The sequence below is a fragment of the Trachypithecus francoisi genome, unplaced genomic scaffold, assembly GCF_009764315.1.
Source record: "Trachypithecus francoisi isolate TF-2019V2 unplaced genomic scaffold, Tfra_2.0 Lachesis_group5, whole genome shotgun sequence".
In the NCBI taxonomy this organism is placed as follows: domain Eukaryota; kingdom Metazoa; phylum Chordata; class Mammalia; order Primates; family Cercopithecidae; genus Trachypithecus; species Trachypithecus francoisi.
In genome coordinates, this window is record NW_022681470.1 from 19372377 (window position 1) to 19389232 (window position 16856).

A 16856-nucleotide genomic window follows, 5' to 3' on the forward strand; every position below is an offset into this window, starting at 1 on the left:
CCCGGGAGGGGAGCAGCCAGACAGGAGCCCAGGCAGGACCCTTAAAATGTGGGCCCCAAAGCCTGTGGTGGCCAAGGTCTAAGAGTGATGCTGCGAAAAGCCTTCCCTATTAATCAGGACGCTTCCTGTTGCAAGGAAAAACTTAAACCCCTCAGACTAGCTTGAAGAAAAGGGAGACTTTGTGACCTCACTTAACTGAGAAAGAAGCGAAGCAGCCTTGGGCAGGCTAGACGGAAGGGCTCAGTGAACGTGGTCAGGGCCGTCTCTCACCCTCCCTCAGTCCTGGGTGCAGATAGGGGGACTCAAGCTCCTCCTAAAGGGGGCCTCTTTTTTGTGTAGCAGAAAGGCACACATGTCACCTAAGTGTAATAACCCCAGGACAAAGGAATAAGCTTTCACTGTGCACACGGGGTAAACAGCGGGCCTCGAGCCAGTCCCTCATTGTGTCACATAGAGGGTGTGGATCAGCCAGTCTAGGGGCAAGCATAGGAGTCTGTGATGGACAGCCCCACCAGTAACGCATGGATGCAGGAAGAGCAGCTCTCCCAGGGAGGGAGGGTACTGTGACAACGCTGTGTGGGGTGAGGTGAGGGGGCTGGACAGACAGAACAGTGTGTGCCCCCCACTCCCCAGCCCTGCGCAGAGTGGGCTCTCCCCATTCCCTCCTCGGAAGGCATTAGTCATGAACAGCTCTATGTGGAGCAGTCACTGAAGGTCCTGTGTCTTTATGCCACAAAGCTTCGATGCTCTCCAGTTTTCATTCTCCATGAAAGTGGGAACCTAAAAATACAGTTGACCCTTGAACTGCGGTTTGAGCTGTGAAAGTCCACTTACACATGGATTTTTTCAGTAAAAGTAACACTGAGTGTGCTCGCCTCTCTGTCTTCCCTTCCACCTCCTACACTTCTTTTGCCTCAGCTACCTCTGAGACTGCAAGACCAACCCCTCCTCTTCCTCCTCCTCCTGCCTCGACTTGAAGACGATGATGAAGATCTTGATGATGATCCACTTCCACTTAATAAACAGGGAATGCATTTTCTCTTCCTTACAATTTTCTTAATAACATTTTCCTATCTCTAGCTTACTTTATTGTAAGAATCCAGTAAACTCATACATATAGCTTACAAAATAGCGGTTAACCTACTGTTTATGTTATCAGTGAAGCTTCCAGTCAACAGTAGGCTAATTGTTAGTTAAGTTTTGGGGGAGTCACAGTTATATGGGGATTTTGGCTGCACGGGGGGTTGGCACCCCTGGTCCTGCTGTTGTCGGAGGGTGAGCTGCATATGAAACCCCGATCCTGTGAATTGCTTGCTACCATTAGCCTCCTTCCCTCTCCCCTCTCCCTCCCCCTTCTCCCTTCTCTTTCCCTCCCTCTTCCTCTCTCTGCCTGTCTTTCTCCATCCCTCCTACCCTGCAGATTTACTTAATTTCTTGGTTTGCTAGCTGGATTCATGTGTGAACAGATGTTTTCATCATTGACTTTGCCTAAGTGCTAAGCCAGCCAACAAGTTACATGCAGCAGGCTAGTAAAAAGTCCACTAAGTACAAAACAAAATTAATTGTCTTTGGTATGTCTGCTTGTTTGTTATCATATTATTTTAAGACATCTTTCTCTTTTCCACTGCAGGCTGTATTTTTCTTGATTTATAACATTTGAGGGATTTCCTCTGCCCACATCCAATACGAGGCTCTAAACCTTCAAATCCAATTACTTCCTAATTGGATTTCTGGGCTTCTTCCTTAATTGGTAAATGAGCTGCCATTTCATTCATAGGGCAAGTCCTTGGCTCTTTGTTGAAAGTGGTTGTTTAATTTTCTTTTCTTGCTCTGGGTAGGTATATCAGGGCTGACTCTGAAATAAAACACCTGCTTCAGTCATCTGTGGGCGAGAAATCCCTTCCTTGTCCTTGGACGTTGTCACGGGTGGTGCCAGGCCTGGCTGAGGCTGATATTGCCCCGTATGCACTGAGTGTGCAGATTCTCCACAGTGGAGGCAGTGGGTACCTTTGAGGCTTGAAGGACATGGTTTAGGGTAGAGAAGAAGGAAACTGCTTTTACAGATGGCAGTTGATATATATCCAAAGCTAACACAGTTTGAAAATACTAATCTGTAAGTCCAGAGTGGTGAGTATCTTGTGTTAATTTTATTCAGATGCACAATTTAAATGTTCCCAGAATCATCTAATGCCATACAGGCCTCCAGTGAGCCTAGTGTTTGACTGTGGGCACTACTACCTGCCATAATTCCTTGTACGTGGGGCTGACACATGCATGGCGGGGCGCTTGGCATCCTGGACCCATTGACCCCAGAGGCTGCAGGGCTCCTTTCCATGGAAGTGTTTCTGCTCATTTCCATAAACGCTATATACATCTCCCCTTTTAGACAAGGACCCTGGGGTTGAAAGAATTGAAGTGGCTGGTCCAAGAACGAAAGCTTAGGCTGGGTTCCGTGGCTCACGCCTATAATTCCAGCACTTTGGGAGGCCGAGGCAGGCAGATCACCTGAGGTCAGGAATTCAAGACCAGCCTGGCCAACAAGGTGAAACCCCATCTCTACTGAAAACACAAAGATAAGCCTGGCATGGTGGTACATGTCTGTAGTCCCAGCTACTCAGGAGGCTGAGGCAGGAGAATCGCTTGAACCCAGAAGGCGGAGGTTGCAGTGAGCCGAGATTGCGCCATTGCACTCCAGGTTGGGCAACAGAGCGAGACTGTGTCTCAAAAACAAACAAACAAACACAACGTGGTAGTGGCCTGACTCCCACCTGATGCTCTTTCTATTTACACTAGGTCAGTGTGCTCAGAGAGCGAGGAGCCCTGCACTAGGCAGAGGGGACAAGAGAGAGTTGTGCTCAGTTTGTTCCGTGGTTGGTGTTGGAGGATTGAGTGTGTGCACTTTCTCTCTTGCACACTCACACACTTACACACTCACAAACCCACGTACCCTATCCACACATACAATTACTTTTTTCTGAGGATGTCCTTTCTGCATTTCATCTGATGTCCTAGCCCTCACCAAAGCAGACTTGAGCTTCTAAGGCTCATTGGATCAAACCACAGATTAGTGCACGGGATTTATTCCTCTTCGTTTCACAGTTGAAGGAGCTTGGAGACAAGAGTGTGTTTTTTCCCCTTTTTAACCCAACAGAATGGTAGACATAGATTTATTGATCTATGAGCAACTTCAGGCAGAATCTGGTCATTTTCACGTTTGCGTTTCCTGTGGAGACCACAGCACCTAGCATGCAGTAAAGGCTCCACGAGCATGGGCTGAATGAATGGAGAATGGGCAGGCATCAGGCTGCACTGATTGGCCACGCAGTCTCTCCCAACATAAACATTATGAGGTCACAGTGGCACAAAACATTGCCAGAAGATACAGGGTCCAGAGACCTCAAACTTAATGTAGAACAAGTTACATTTCAGGTCTTAGCACTGAAAAATGGTCCATTGTTTGAGCTACGAGTAAGCAGAGACACTTTCCACATGGGAGTTTCACATCCTGCTTTAGAGAAGGTCAGAGTGCCCTTCCCGTGCCTGCTGCTGCTGTTATTTTTTGTGTCTTTGACTTAAAACTATCAACATGCCAACGTGGTGTATTTTGAGGTGGTGTGTTCTGGACACCTTCATTGTCTAATTTAATTCCCCTAACAACTGCAGGAGGTCGCTGTTTGCATTTGCTGATGTGAAAACAGGCTCAGAGAAGTTATAAAATGTACTAATCTCTTACAGCAGCTAAGGGGACTTCCTTCCCTCTGTCCCTTTTTCTTCCTCCTGGGATCTAGAGACACAGAGGGAATGCAGTAAGGGTGTGAGAGGAACGGAATGCTCCTTGGGGATATTGGTAAACAAAACACACCTGCTCTGATGGGAGTTTCCCTCTGGTCGGAGACAGGCACCCCAAGGCAGATATGGCCCTTGGGTGGCCCCGGCCCTGGGCCCTGGGTGCTCAGTGCGTCCACAGAAGTTCGATCTTGGCGCTTTCGTTTTCCCTCTGCTCCTCTCTTGCCCTTGCATCTCTGCTTTTTCCTTTCCATCTGTTAACAATCTGGAGTGCACACCCTGATTGAGGATTTGCACCGAGGTGAGGAGTTCACCCTCACCTCAACTTCTGCAATGACTTCTTAGTTGGCCCCTGGCCCTATTCTCTCTGGCCCCAGTCCAGCCTCTGCTGTAGGTCCTATCTTTAGTTTCTGAACACATTTTCCAAGTCTAGACTCCCCTGGTAGGGCTGCAAGACCATCCACGATCTTGTCATTCCCAATACATTGGCTTCATCTTCCTTCCTCTGCAAGTTGACCCCTGATGGCTAACAAGGATGCCCTTCCTTCTCTCCAACACAGATCCTAGGCTCATTCAAACCCCTGCCTTTCCATTATTTTTTTTTTTGAGACGTAGTCTCGCTCTGTCGCCCAGGCTGTAGTGCAGTGGCGTGATCTCTGCTCACTGCAATCTCCACCTCCCAGGTTCACGCCATTCTCCTGCCTCAGCCTGCCGAATAGCTGGGACTACAGGTGCCCACCACCGCACCTGGCTAATTTTTTGTATTTTTAGTAGAGACGGGGTTTCACCGTGTTAGCCAGGATGGTCTCCATCTGCTGACCTTGTGATCCGCCCGCCTCGGCCTCCCAAAGCGCTGGGACCACAGGCATGAGCCACCACGCCCGGGCCCATTCATCTTTTTTAAAAGCACTGCTCTTCCTCCTCCTACCCATCTAAATTTTGTTAGGACCATGGGCTTTGAGGTTAAAGAGATCTGTGTTAAAATTATGTCAGTATCACTTGACTGGCTGTATATGACCTTCGGAGTCAGAGTTTCCTAATGTAAAAGGAAAATGGTAACAGCAATTGCAATAGTGTTGGCAGAGGAGTGACATCTGAAGAGCCCCCTGAGAAGCATGAGCACAGGTGCGGGCCAATGGGAAGACCCAAGTCAGGGTCACTGTTATCCTGTGTTCCTTAAGGTCCAGCTCCAGACCTGCCTTGTTATAAGGCTTCTTCGACTTTTCTAGCAGCAGTCAAGTTCAATTGCATTGAGGACACCAGATTTGGTCCTGAATTATTTTCCATGTGCTGAATGGATGAGACGTATCTCTCAAACTAGATTGTGCACTTACAGGCATAGACTGTGGTTTTTCTTTTTTCTTATTTTTTTGAGACAGAGTCTCACTTTGTCACCCAGGCTGGAGTGCAGCGGTGACATCTCAGTTCACTGAAACCTCTACTTCCTGGGTTCAAGCAATCTTCTCACCTCAGCTTCCTGAGTAGCTGGGACTACAGGCATGTGTCACCACACTGACTAATTTTTTGTATTTATTTTTATTTTTGTAGAGATGGGGTCTTTCTGTGTTCCCCAGGCTGGTCTTGATCCACCTGCCTTGTGCTGGGATTACAGGCGTGAGCCACCACGTCTGACCGGTTTCTTCTAGTTCCTTTCGTAGACCTATAGCACTTACAGATTTTTATGGTCAGAGGTAAGGGGAACATGGGGAATTTTCTTTATCCACAGTGAGTTCATGTCCTCTGAGTTTAGGCTCCTCAAAGCACTGTGGCTCCCATAAGATTTAGGACTGGGGCCACCCAGCTGGAGAGCAGACACCCTGAGCTGGATCTGCACTGAGCAGACCTGTGGCCAGTGTAGGGGTCGCTGTGTCCTGGGTCCCAGTCACTTACCTGTAGGCACCTGGCATCATATCGGCTTGCTGGGTGACAGGGGCTATACAACTGTGGTCCCCAGGGGCCAGACAGCCTCCTGCTTTGCACGTCATCAGAGGCAACAAATTGGAACAAGAAAAGAGGGATTTTTTTTCATGAAACAGGCATGTGTTCTGTTTAATGAGGGGAATTCAAGACTCAAGCTGGGGAGAGTACGTGAACTGACTTCTTGACAATGTAATTATAACTCATTTTTCACTACTAAATTGAAATCACTTAGCCATGCATTGGCCCAGTTTCCGTGCGCGTAAGGGAGCGGCAGCCTGCCTCTGCCTGCCAGCAGAGGATATGAGGCTGTCTTTGATGCTGGAGCACCACGGGGGCACACTGGTGTTGGAGAGCCTGCCTGCATTAAGAATATTCCTCAGAAATGGCGTACAATTGGTTTTTATAAATATTTACATTTGGTTGACATTATCTTATCAGAACCGCTGCATTTCTGACTGATCTCAGAGTGCCCCTGAGTGCTGCCTCTTTTAATTTCCTAAGCAGTTGTGCTTGCTTTGGCAGCACATATATTAATTTCCTAAGCAATTAATTGCCTGTAAACTATAAAAGAAGAAGGCTTCCTAGTTGAGGCAATAAGCTATTTTAAGTGAATCCTTTTGCAAAGCAAAAACTCCTTTTGTAGTGAAGAAAATCTCCCTTAATTGATCCCTGTGGTAAATGGGGTTTCCCTTGATGTCTTTAATTTTTTTTTTTTCAGATGGAGTCTCGCTCTGTCGCCAGGCTGGAGTGCAGTGGCGCGATCTCAGCTTACTGTAACCTCCATCTCCCGGGTTCAAGTGATTCTCCTGCCTCAGCCTACCAAGTAACTGGGACTACAGGCGCCCGCCACCATGCCCAGCTAATTTTTGTATTTTTGGTAGAGACGGGGTGTCACCATGTTGGCCAGGATAGTCTCGATCTCCTGACCTCTGATGCGCCCACCTTGGCCTCCCAAAGTGCTGGGATTATAGGCGTTAGCCACCGCGTCCAGCCTACAATCTTTAATGCTGTGGAATTCATGCCTCATCTACCTGGTTCCTGAGGAGGCAGACACCTGGGGGCAAAGCAGGGCACTGGGAAAGTACCAGTACTTCCTGCTCTCAGATAATCTGCTTGGGAGTCCTGGGGGATAGGTATTATTATCACCATTTTGCAGATGAAAGCAATGCGGCTCAGAAGAGGTTAAGTACATGTCTGAGGTCACACAACAGGTCAGGGTTGTGCCAGGAGTCAGTCTGAGGCCACCGTGACACCCAGACTGGAAGAAGGCCCCAAGTGCTCAAAGTCCTCCTCCTGGCGCCGGGGTCTTTCCGTGAGAAACAACCTTAAAGGGCGACTTTGTCTTTGGATTTCTAGGCCACACTCACTTTTAGCTCCTTGAAGCCCTTCTCAGCGTTAAGTCCTCTTATCCTTCAAAACAGGTAGATAGAGCTGGGTACAGTAGCTCAGGCCTGTCATCCTAGTGACTTGGGAGGTGGAGGCAGGAAGATCACTTGAGCCCAGGAGTTGGAGGCCAGCCTGGGGCATAGCAAGACCTCATCTCTAAGGAAATTAAAACACGTAGCTGGGCATAGTGGCACATGCCTATAGTCCCAGCTATTTAGCAGGCTTAGGCAGGAGGATTGCTGGAACCCAGGAGTTTGAGGCTGCAGTGAGCCATGACTGCACTGTTGCACTCCAGCCTAGATGACAGAATGAGACTCAATTCAAAAAAAGAAAAAGAAAAAGAAAAAGAAAGGAGATGGGTTTTCTCTAGATGAATGTGCCAGGGTGGTTCCACTGTGGCATGCAGGACTGTGGCTCAGGGTTTCTCTCCTGCCCTCTTTGATGCCTGGGAACTGTGCTGAGTCACCTTGACCCATTTTAACCAGCAGCCAGGGTTAAAGTTCTTAATGACCAGGAGATATATATATATATACACACACACACACACACATATATATACACATACATATATATACACACACACACATATCTATGTATCTATCTATCTATCTATCGCTTGCATTTTACAAATGCTTTAAATTCAGTCATAAAAAATAAGCTTCAAATTTACAAAAACCAAGATAGTAAAAACTGATGGGATGGGAATTATATTTCCATGTTCAAAATGCTAACTTAACAAAAAATTTCCTTTAGCATTCATTTAACTACCTAAATGTTTGCAATGTGGTTATGTTTCTAACATTGGAATTAGGCCGGGCGTGGTGGCTGACATCTGTAATTCCAGCACTTTGGGAGGCCAAGGTGGGCAGATCACCTGAGGTCAGGAGTTTGAGACCAGACTGGCCAAGGTGGCAAAATTCTGTCTTACTAAAAATACAAAAATTGGCTGGGTGTAATGGTGGGCACCTGTAATCCCAGCTACTTGGGAGGCTGAGGGAGGGAGAATTGCTTGAACCCGGGAGGTGGAGGTTGCAGTCAGCTGAGATCATGCCATTGCACTCCAGTCTGGTTGATCTCAAAAAAAAAAAAAAAAAAAAGTGGGATTAAGTTTTTATTCAAATGTGTTTTATCAGATGTAATTTATCTGGCATCAAACTCTAGTATAAATACCAGCATAGCCAGCCCAGATCTTTCTAAACTATGCTGTGTGCAACATTAGCACCCTGAGATATTATTGAGGCACTCTTCAAAAAAAATTTAATATAACCAGAGCATTTGTGAATCAATGAGTCACAAAAAGTTAAATACTTAATTTTTTTTTTGTTACTGCAGGACTCCCTCTAAGATTAAAATATGCTACTCTGTATTTGTATTAGGTATCTATTTTTATGTAACAAATTATCCCAAAACTCAGTGGCTAAAAATGGCAATAAATATTGATACCACTCACAATTTCTGTGAGTCAGGAGTGTGTGAGCAGCTTGGTCGGGTTGTTCAGGCTCATGGTCTTTCCTGAGGTTGCAGTTGAGATGTTGGCTGGTACTGCATTATCTGAAGGCTGGACTGGGGCTGGAGGATCCACTTTCAAGATGCCAAGGTTTTTGGTGGGAGCTCTTCTCTATGGGCCCCTCTTGACAGGGCTGCTTGAGGATACTCGTGGTGTGCAGGCCAGCCTCTCCCAGAGAACAAGGCAGAAGCTGCAATGCCCCATAGGAGGGAGACTTGGAAGTCAGACATCACTGCCCCTGCCATATAGTCTTAGTCCATTTGTGTTGCTATAAAGGAATACCTGAAGTTGGGAAATTTATAAGAAGAAGATGTTGATTTGGCTTATGGTTCTGCAGGCTCCACAGGAGGGTGCCAGCATCTGCTTTGGTGAGGGCCTCAGATGTTTCCACTCATGGAGAAGGTGAAGGGGAGTAGGCATCGCATGGTGAGAGAGGAAGCAAGAGAGAGGAGGAATCAGTTTCCATGGGAACAAGCATGGGCATTCACTCACTCTGTGAAAACGGCACCAAGCCATGAGGGATCCTTCCCGGTGACCCAAACACCTCCCACGAGGCCCCACCTCCAACAGTCGGGAGTCAAATTTCAACATGAGATTTGGAGGGGACAAATATTCAAACAGTATCACATAATCTGTCAGTCACACTTGCCAGCCCTGAATTGATGTGAGAAGGGGACTCTACAAGGGTATGAGGACACAGAGGCAAGATCTTTGGGGGCCACATGGAGGCTGGCAATCATGACATTGTTCAACCTTAAGTAGAGGTTATGACGTAATTTTCCCCAAACTCACTTTACTTCAGATTGTCACAAAATCCCTTTGTTTTCCAGTTCCTGCTGTGTGTCGACCCCCACTGTTCTAGCCCAGGTTGCTCAATTCAACCCGTAGTTTGGGGTGAGCCACTGCCTACTACCCTGCATGGTGTCAGGAGACTTCTTTGTATTATGTTGTGTGTGTGTGTGCATGTGGGTGTGTGTGAAGTGCACGGTGCAGGCTGGTGAGGGATGAGAACTCTAGGGGCACACCCTGAGGGCAAGGGGCTCCTGAGCACTTCAACTGCACCCTCCAGGGAGCTCTTTCCTCGTTGCAGGGCTGCCTTAATGTCCACCCTGGACCACTCTCTCCCTTGTGGTCACTGAGTACGCTAGAATTGGAGCTTCTCTCCACTTCTTGATTTCCTCGCCTTCAGCCACTTTTTGCCTGGGTCCACCATTTCTCCTTCCTATGAAAGCTGTCTTCCTGGCTTTTTTTTTTTTTCCATAAGAAGCTATGGTGGTCAAATAAGAAATAACTTTTAGAACAGGATTCTAAAGCCTGGTGTGGCGGCACATACCTGTAATCTCAGCACTTTGGGAGATTGACGCAGAAGGATTGCTTGAGGCCAGGAGTTTGAGACCAGTCTGGGCAACATAGTGAGATACCAATCGCTACATAATACTTCAAAGTTAGCTGGATGTGATTGCACACCTGTCGTCCCAGCTGCTTGGGAGGCTGAGGCAGGAGACTTTCTTGAGCCCAGGAGTCAAGGTTGCAGTGAACAACAGAGCAAGGTCCTGTCTCTAAAAAAATGGCCAGAAAACAGCAGCACCCCCCTCACCCCCAGGATTCTGAGTCGTTCATGGCAAAATAAGTTAGTTCTTCTTTCTTTGCTGTCAGGAAGACTCTCCCCACAAACACAATTGCCTGGTCAGCACTTCTTGGGGAAGGTCTTTCTTTCTTCCTGCCCATCCCAGAATGGGTTAAATCTAAGGCAGGAAAAACGAGACAGAAAGGACTGGCATTTTCACATCAGGTTAGGCTGAGCATTGCCCTTCTACACTGGAATGCTGCTTTGATCACAGGCCTGTCTGTGTGCATCCCCTCCTGGGGGAGAACTGCAGCTTTCTAGTAATCAAGCTTTCTGAAGTGCTCTTACCCTCATCCCAAGAAATCGTGTCTTTCCTGCTTCACTTTATGAGTGACCTTCCCACCACCTCTGCACACCCTTTATAACCGCAATTGCCTTGCATATTTCTGCTCTAAACTTGGATCAGCATGTGCCTGCTGCCTCTGTCCTAGAGCAAGTGTGAGGTCAATGAATGAGCATCTGAAACTGTGGCCCTGATGTATGGAGGTTGGCAGCCAGGCATCCTGAGGCAGCTGGTCCCAGGGGCTGGAAACGTGGCGTGCTAACTCTCTGTTTTTCCAGGAACTTGCAGAGTGCATGGGGAAGGCCCATAAACTGCTCAGTATTGCAAGTTACCCCACACTACAATGGAGAAGGAAATACAATTATATTATTGTGGTCATCATTGAGCGTGTGAGGTGGTGGTGAGTGAGCATCTTTGCAAAGCAGAGCCAGGCAGGCAGGGTTAGAGTCTCTCTCTCTCTCTCAGATGATTTACGTTTCCACCCACCTCACTTAACATGGCCTCCTGGGCAAAGCTTACTCATTTGTGGATGTTTTTTTTCTTGTGTCATTTCCTTCCTTCTCTGAAGAGCAGATTTCCATCTGGGTGTCTGGTAAGCGGGAAAAGGGAAAATAGTTCCTGGACAGGGTGGTTTTGGAAGTTAAGAGTTCCCTCCTCTGTACTGTCAATCTTCAGATCTAAAGGACATCACTCTTCTCCCTCCACACAATTGGTGATAAGCACCAGTGTTGTTATGACAAGGAAAAAAGGGTGGTTTCTAATTTTGGGAGAAAGAGTGAAGACTGGCCTTGTCAACAAAATGCTTATTAGGAAGTTTTAAACTCTTTTGTCAAAGATCTGGCTTCCCAACTAGAGGGCTGTCCTCACCCTCCTCCAGTAAATCTGTTGATATTTTCACGTGTTGATACATTTTCCTAAAGTGCTGTGCCATGATTTTCCCCTTAATTGTCTCTTGGAGATAGTTAGTATGCTTTTCCTGAGTGAAGGATGAAACTCCTGAGGCTGGGAAGCAGAGTTTAAGTAAATCGCTCTAAAAGAGTCTTCCCTAGCTTACTGTGGTGCACCAATGCCTCACTGCTGAAAGCAGCTTCCCGTGAAACTCAGGGATGGTTGAATGGGAAACTCCAGAATGGTATTGGTATTTTTGGTATTTTTGGTATTTTTCTTCATGTAGTCTGGTTAACAGACTTTTCCTCCTGTACTTCTCAGCATGAAATGGTAAACCTACAACCTTGGGAAGACAGCACTTTTTCCAGGGTGGTTGCTATTTAGCTCTGGGTTTTAGAGCTGCAGGTGGAGGGTAGAGAGGAAGAAAATGATATTGAGGAAGAGACAGGAAACCATCAGGGAGAGACTTCTGATTGGCGAAGGCAGATCCTCCAGGGAGCCATCGGCAGTAGGATGTACTTCCCCCTTTCGGCGCCAACAAAGTCTGTAAATCTCTTTCTACCATGCTGTGTGTCAGCCACAGCGTTTTCTCCAGCAGTGACTGTGTCATTGGGGATTCACAGAAATGCACGCTCAGAGGAGCCCAGAGCATTTAGCTTCCAGGACTGTCATCATTTGCACAGGTGCAGGACCACCAACAGTCAGACTGTGCTCCTGCTTTGATGATGTAGTGTGGTTATGAAGGAAAGTTCTGTACTTCCACAGCTGAATTCTGAGCTGAAACAATGGAGAACTTACCAGTCTCTGCAGCCAGCCTGACCCTGGACATAGGAGATGATGCCGACTAGATAGAGGACAGAGTCAGATGAAAAAAGTGACATGCCTGGACAAACCAGGGCTGGGTCAGTGGCTGAAGGCCAAGGGGGATAACAGTAATAGACTCACAATGAAGTTTTGTATGTGCAGGGGCTGAAATTGAAGTACAACTATAGTTCTCTATATTTATGTTTAGTCTAGTTGTTCAATAACTTGCTGAAATTTTATGCCATAGTGTGAACTCAATTCTGTTCACCTTATCACAGTGTTACTTTGCAGAGTCATGAGTTAAGAGAAATTTCTCACGTGTGCTGGGAAATGAGAGCAATTGACTCCTAAGAGCATGGATTCCCCCTCATGTGTTCAATGGACAACTCCTTGGGCCTCCTGGGAGAGATGAACCCAGGGAGCAGTTCCAAGGACAAGAGGACTTTATTACATGGCAAGACTTTGGTGCTGGCCTCTCGTGCCATTCTCTGGAACTTTGCTAAATCAGGTGGAACAGGAGACAATTCTTCAGCATAGACTCTGCCAGTCCCAGTAGCTTCCTTCTCCTTGCATCACTGGCAGATTTCTTTCAGGCTTCCCATGATGGGTGGAGGGGAAGGGGCTTAGATCCCCAACTTACAAAGACTAGAGACCGGAGGAGGGGCCAACGCCAAGGGAGGGAATGAGGAGACAGTGTGTGGAAGGCAGCAAGCAAGTACCAGAGGCTGCCCTTTCTCAGCTTCCTTCACCTCTCCTTCCTTGTGGGTAAAAGGATGCCCACAGAGACCCATGTTCCAGCTTCTGTGTCTACTGTGGTGGGTGCTCCAGCCCTGGCATGGTTCTGACGCCAAGCATTTTACAGCTGTTCGTTCTTGGAGGTAAGTTTGGTCCCAGGGGAGCACCACATGCTTTTTTTTTGTTGATGTTGTGTTATGGAGGGGAAGTCCCTGGCCCAGGTGGACTCACCTGAGATTTCTCATCTTCATCTCAGTGGCGTGGTTTGGTTGAACACGGTCCCTGTGGAATGGCCCAAATTGGGGACTATTGCTGCTTGAATGTGCCACACCTATTTGTGCCCACAGAGGGCTCTGGGGGAGAAAGATTTCAAGGACTTACTAGCTGTCCTCATAGGTTATCCTAATGCCCAAGGGCTCCCAAGGGCTCTCAAGGGCTTTCTGTAGAAACTGCAGAATCCACAGGATCTGTCCACCCTGGAGCTTGCATACACTTGCTCAGACAGTGTGAGTGCAGAAGGCACCATTTACAGGCCCGTCTTGTTTTATTGTGCTTTGCTTTATTGTGGTTGGTAGATACTGTGTCTTTTACAAACTGAAGATTTGTGGCAACCCTGAGTTGGGCAAGTCTATTGATGCTGTTTTTCTAACCGCATGTGCTCATTTCATGTCTCTGTGTCACATTTTGGTGATTCTCCCAAATTTTGTCTGTTATTAGTATTATGTCTGTTATAATTGGTATTATGTCTGTTACAGTGCTCTGTGATCAGTGGTCTTTGATGTTACTATTGTAATTGTTTCATGGCACCACAAACCATGTCCATATAAGACAGGGAACTTAATCACCACGTATGTGTGTTCTGACCGCTCCACCCACCAGCCATTCCCTCATCTCTCTTCCTTTCTTTGGGCCTCCCTATTCCCTGAGATACAACACAATTGAAATTAGGGCAATTAATAATTCTATTAGTGGCTTCTAAGTGTTCAAGTGAATGGAAGTTGCACGTTTCTGACTTTAAATTAAAAACTAGAAATAATAAAGTTTAGCATGTCAAAAGCCTAGAGAGGCCAAAAACTAGGCCTCTTGTGCCAGTCAGGCTGTGAATGTAAAGAAAAAGTTCTTCAAGGAAATTAAACCTGCTACTCCAGTGAACATATAAATGATAAGAAAGTAAAACAGCTTTCTTGCTGATACAAAGAAGTTTGAGTGGTTTGATAGAAGAGCAAATTAGCCACTACATTTCCTTAAGCCAAAGCCTAACCCAGAACAAGGTCCCAACTCTCTTCAAATCTATGAAGCTGAAAGAGGTGAGGAAGCTGAAGAAGAAAAGATGGGAACCTCATAGGTGGGAACTGAACAATGAGATCACCTGGACTCGGGAAGGGGAACATCACACACCGGGGCCTATCACGGGGGGGGGGGGGTAGGGATTGCATTGGGAGTATACCTGATGTAAATGACGAATTGATGGGTGTAAATGACGAGTTGATGGGTGCTGACGAGTTGATGGGTGCAGCACACCAACATGGCACAAGTATACATATGTAACAAACCTGCACGTTGTGCACATGTACCCTCGAACTTAAAGTAGAAAAAATAATAAAAAAAAGAAAAGATGGGAACTAGCAGAGGTTGGCTCGTGGAGTTCAAGGAAATAAGACACCTTCATAACATGAAAGTACAGGGTGAAGCAGCAAGTGCTGATGTGGAAGCTGCAGCAGTTATTCAGAAGAGCTAGCTAAGATATTTGATGAAGGTGGCTACACTAAACAGCATATTTTCAACATCTATTAAGCACCCTAATTATATTAGAATAAAATGCCATCTGAAGTGTTCATAGCTATAGAGAAGTCAATGTCTGGCTTCAGAGCTTCAAAGGACTGGCTGACTCTCTTGTTAGGGGCTAATGCAACTGCGACTTTAAGTTGAAGGCAATGCTCATTTACCATTCTGAAAATCCTAGGGCCCTTAAACATTATGCAAAATGACTCTGCCTATGCTCTATCAGTGGAACAACAAAGCCTGGATGATAGCACATCTGTTTACAGCATGGTATACTGAATATTTTAAGTCTGCTGTTGAGACCTACTGCTCAGAAAAAAAGATTCCTTTCAAAATATTACTATTCATTGGCAATATGCCTAGTCACCCAGGAGCTCTGATGGAGATGTTGTTTTCATGCCAGCTAACATAATATTCATTCTGTAGTCCATGGATCAAGGAGTCATTTTGAACTTCAAGTCTTATTATTTAAGAAATATATTTTGTAAGGCAAAAGCTGATATAGATAATGACTCATTTGATTGATACAGGCAAAGTAAACCGAAAACCTTCTGGAAGGGATTCTGCGTTGTAGATGCCATTATGAACATTTGTTTTCACAGTTAAGACATATGAGAGAAAAAAAAATTTGTGATTCACAGAAGGAGGTTAAAATATCAGCATTAACAGGAGTTTGGAAGAAGTTGATGCCAATCCTCATAGATGACTTTGAGCCTTCAAGACTTTCATGGAGGAAATGACTGCAGATGTGGAAATAACAGAAGAGCTAGAGTTAGAAGTAAAGACCAAAGATGTGATTGTATTCCTGCAACCTCATGATAAACGTTCAGTGGGTGAGGAGTTGTTTCTTATGGAGGAGCAAAGAAAGTGGTTTCTTGAGATGAAATCTACTCCCAGTGAAGATGCTGTGAACATTGTTGCAATTACAACAAAGGAATCAGAATATTATGTAAACTTAATTGGTAAGGTAGCTGCAGCTTTGGAAAGGATTGGCTACAATTTTGGAAGAGTTCTACTGTGAGTGAAATGGTATCCAACAGCATCACATGCCACAGAGAACTCTTTCATGAAAAGAAGAGTCAAAGTGGCAACCTTCATTTTTGTCTTATTTTGAGAAATTGCCAAAGTCACCCTAGCCTTCACCAGCCACCACCTGATCTGTCAGCAGCCATCAACATCCAGGCAAGACCCTCCACCAGCAAAAAGTTTATGACTTGCTGAAGGCTCAGATGACCATTAGCATTTTTTTTTTTTTTGAGACAAAGTCTTGCTCTGTTGCCCAGGCTGGAGTGCAGTGGCATGATCTCGGCTCACTGCAACCTCTGCCTCCCAGGTTCAAGCAATTCTCTGCCTCGGCCTCCTGAGTAGCTGGGATTACAGGCACCCACCACCACACCTGGCTAATTTTTTTGTATTCTTAGTAGAGACGGAGTTGCACCATCTTGACCAGGCTGGTCTTGAGCTTCTGACCTCGTGATCTACCCATCTCAGCCTCCCAAAGTGCTGGGATTACAGGAGTGAGCCACCTGTACTGCTATTTTTTGGCAATAAAGTTTTTGTTGTTGTTACTTGTTTTTTTAAGAGTCTAAGTCTTGCTCTGTCACCCAGGCTGGAGTGCAGTGGCATGATCATAGCTCAGTGCAGCCTTGAACTCTGGGCTCAAGTGATCCTCCTGCCTCAACTTCCTAAGTAGCTAGGACTATAGATGTGCACCACCAAGTCTGGCTAATATTAATTTTTTTTTTTTTTTAGAAACAGCATCTCACTATGTTGCCCAGTCTGTCTCCGACTCCTGGCCTCAAGCAATCCTCTCACTTCAGCTTCCCAAATTGCTAGGATTACAGATGTGAGTCACCACACTCAGCAAGTATTTTCTAATTAAGATATTTACATTTCTTTTTTTTCTAGATGCAGTGCTACTATACACTTGATAGACTACAGTATAGTATAAACATAACTTTTATATGCACTGGAAAACTAAAACACAGTTGGTGACTCACTTTATTGTGGTATTCTCTTTTTTTTTTTTTTTTGAGACGGAGTCTTGCTCTGCCACCCAGGCTGGAGTGCAGTGGCCGGATCTCAGCTCACTGCAAGCTCTGCCTCCCGGGTTTACGCCATTCTCCTGCCTCAGCCTC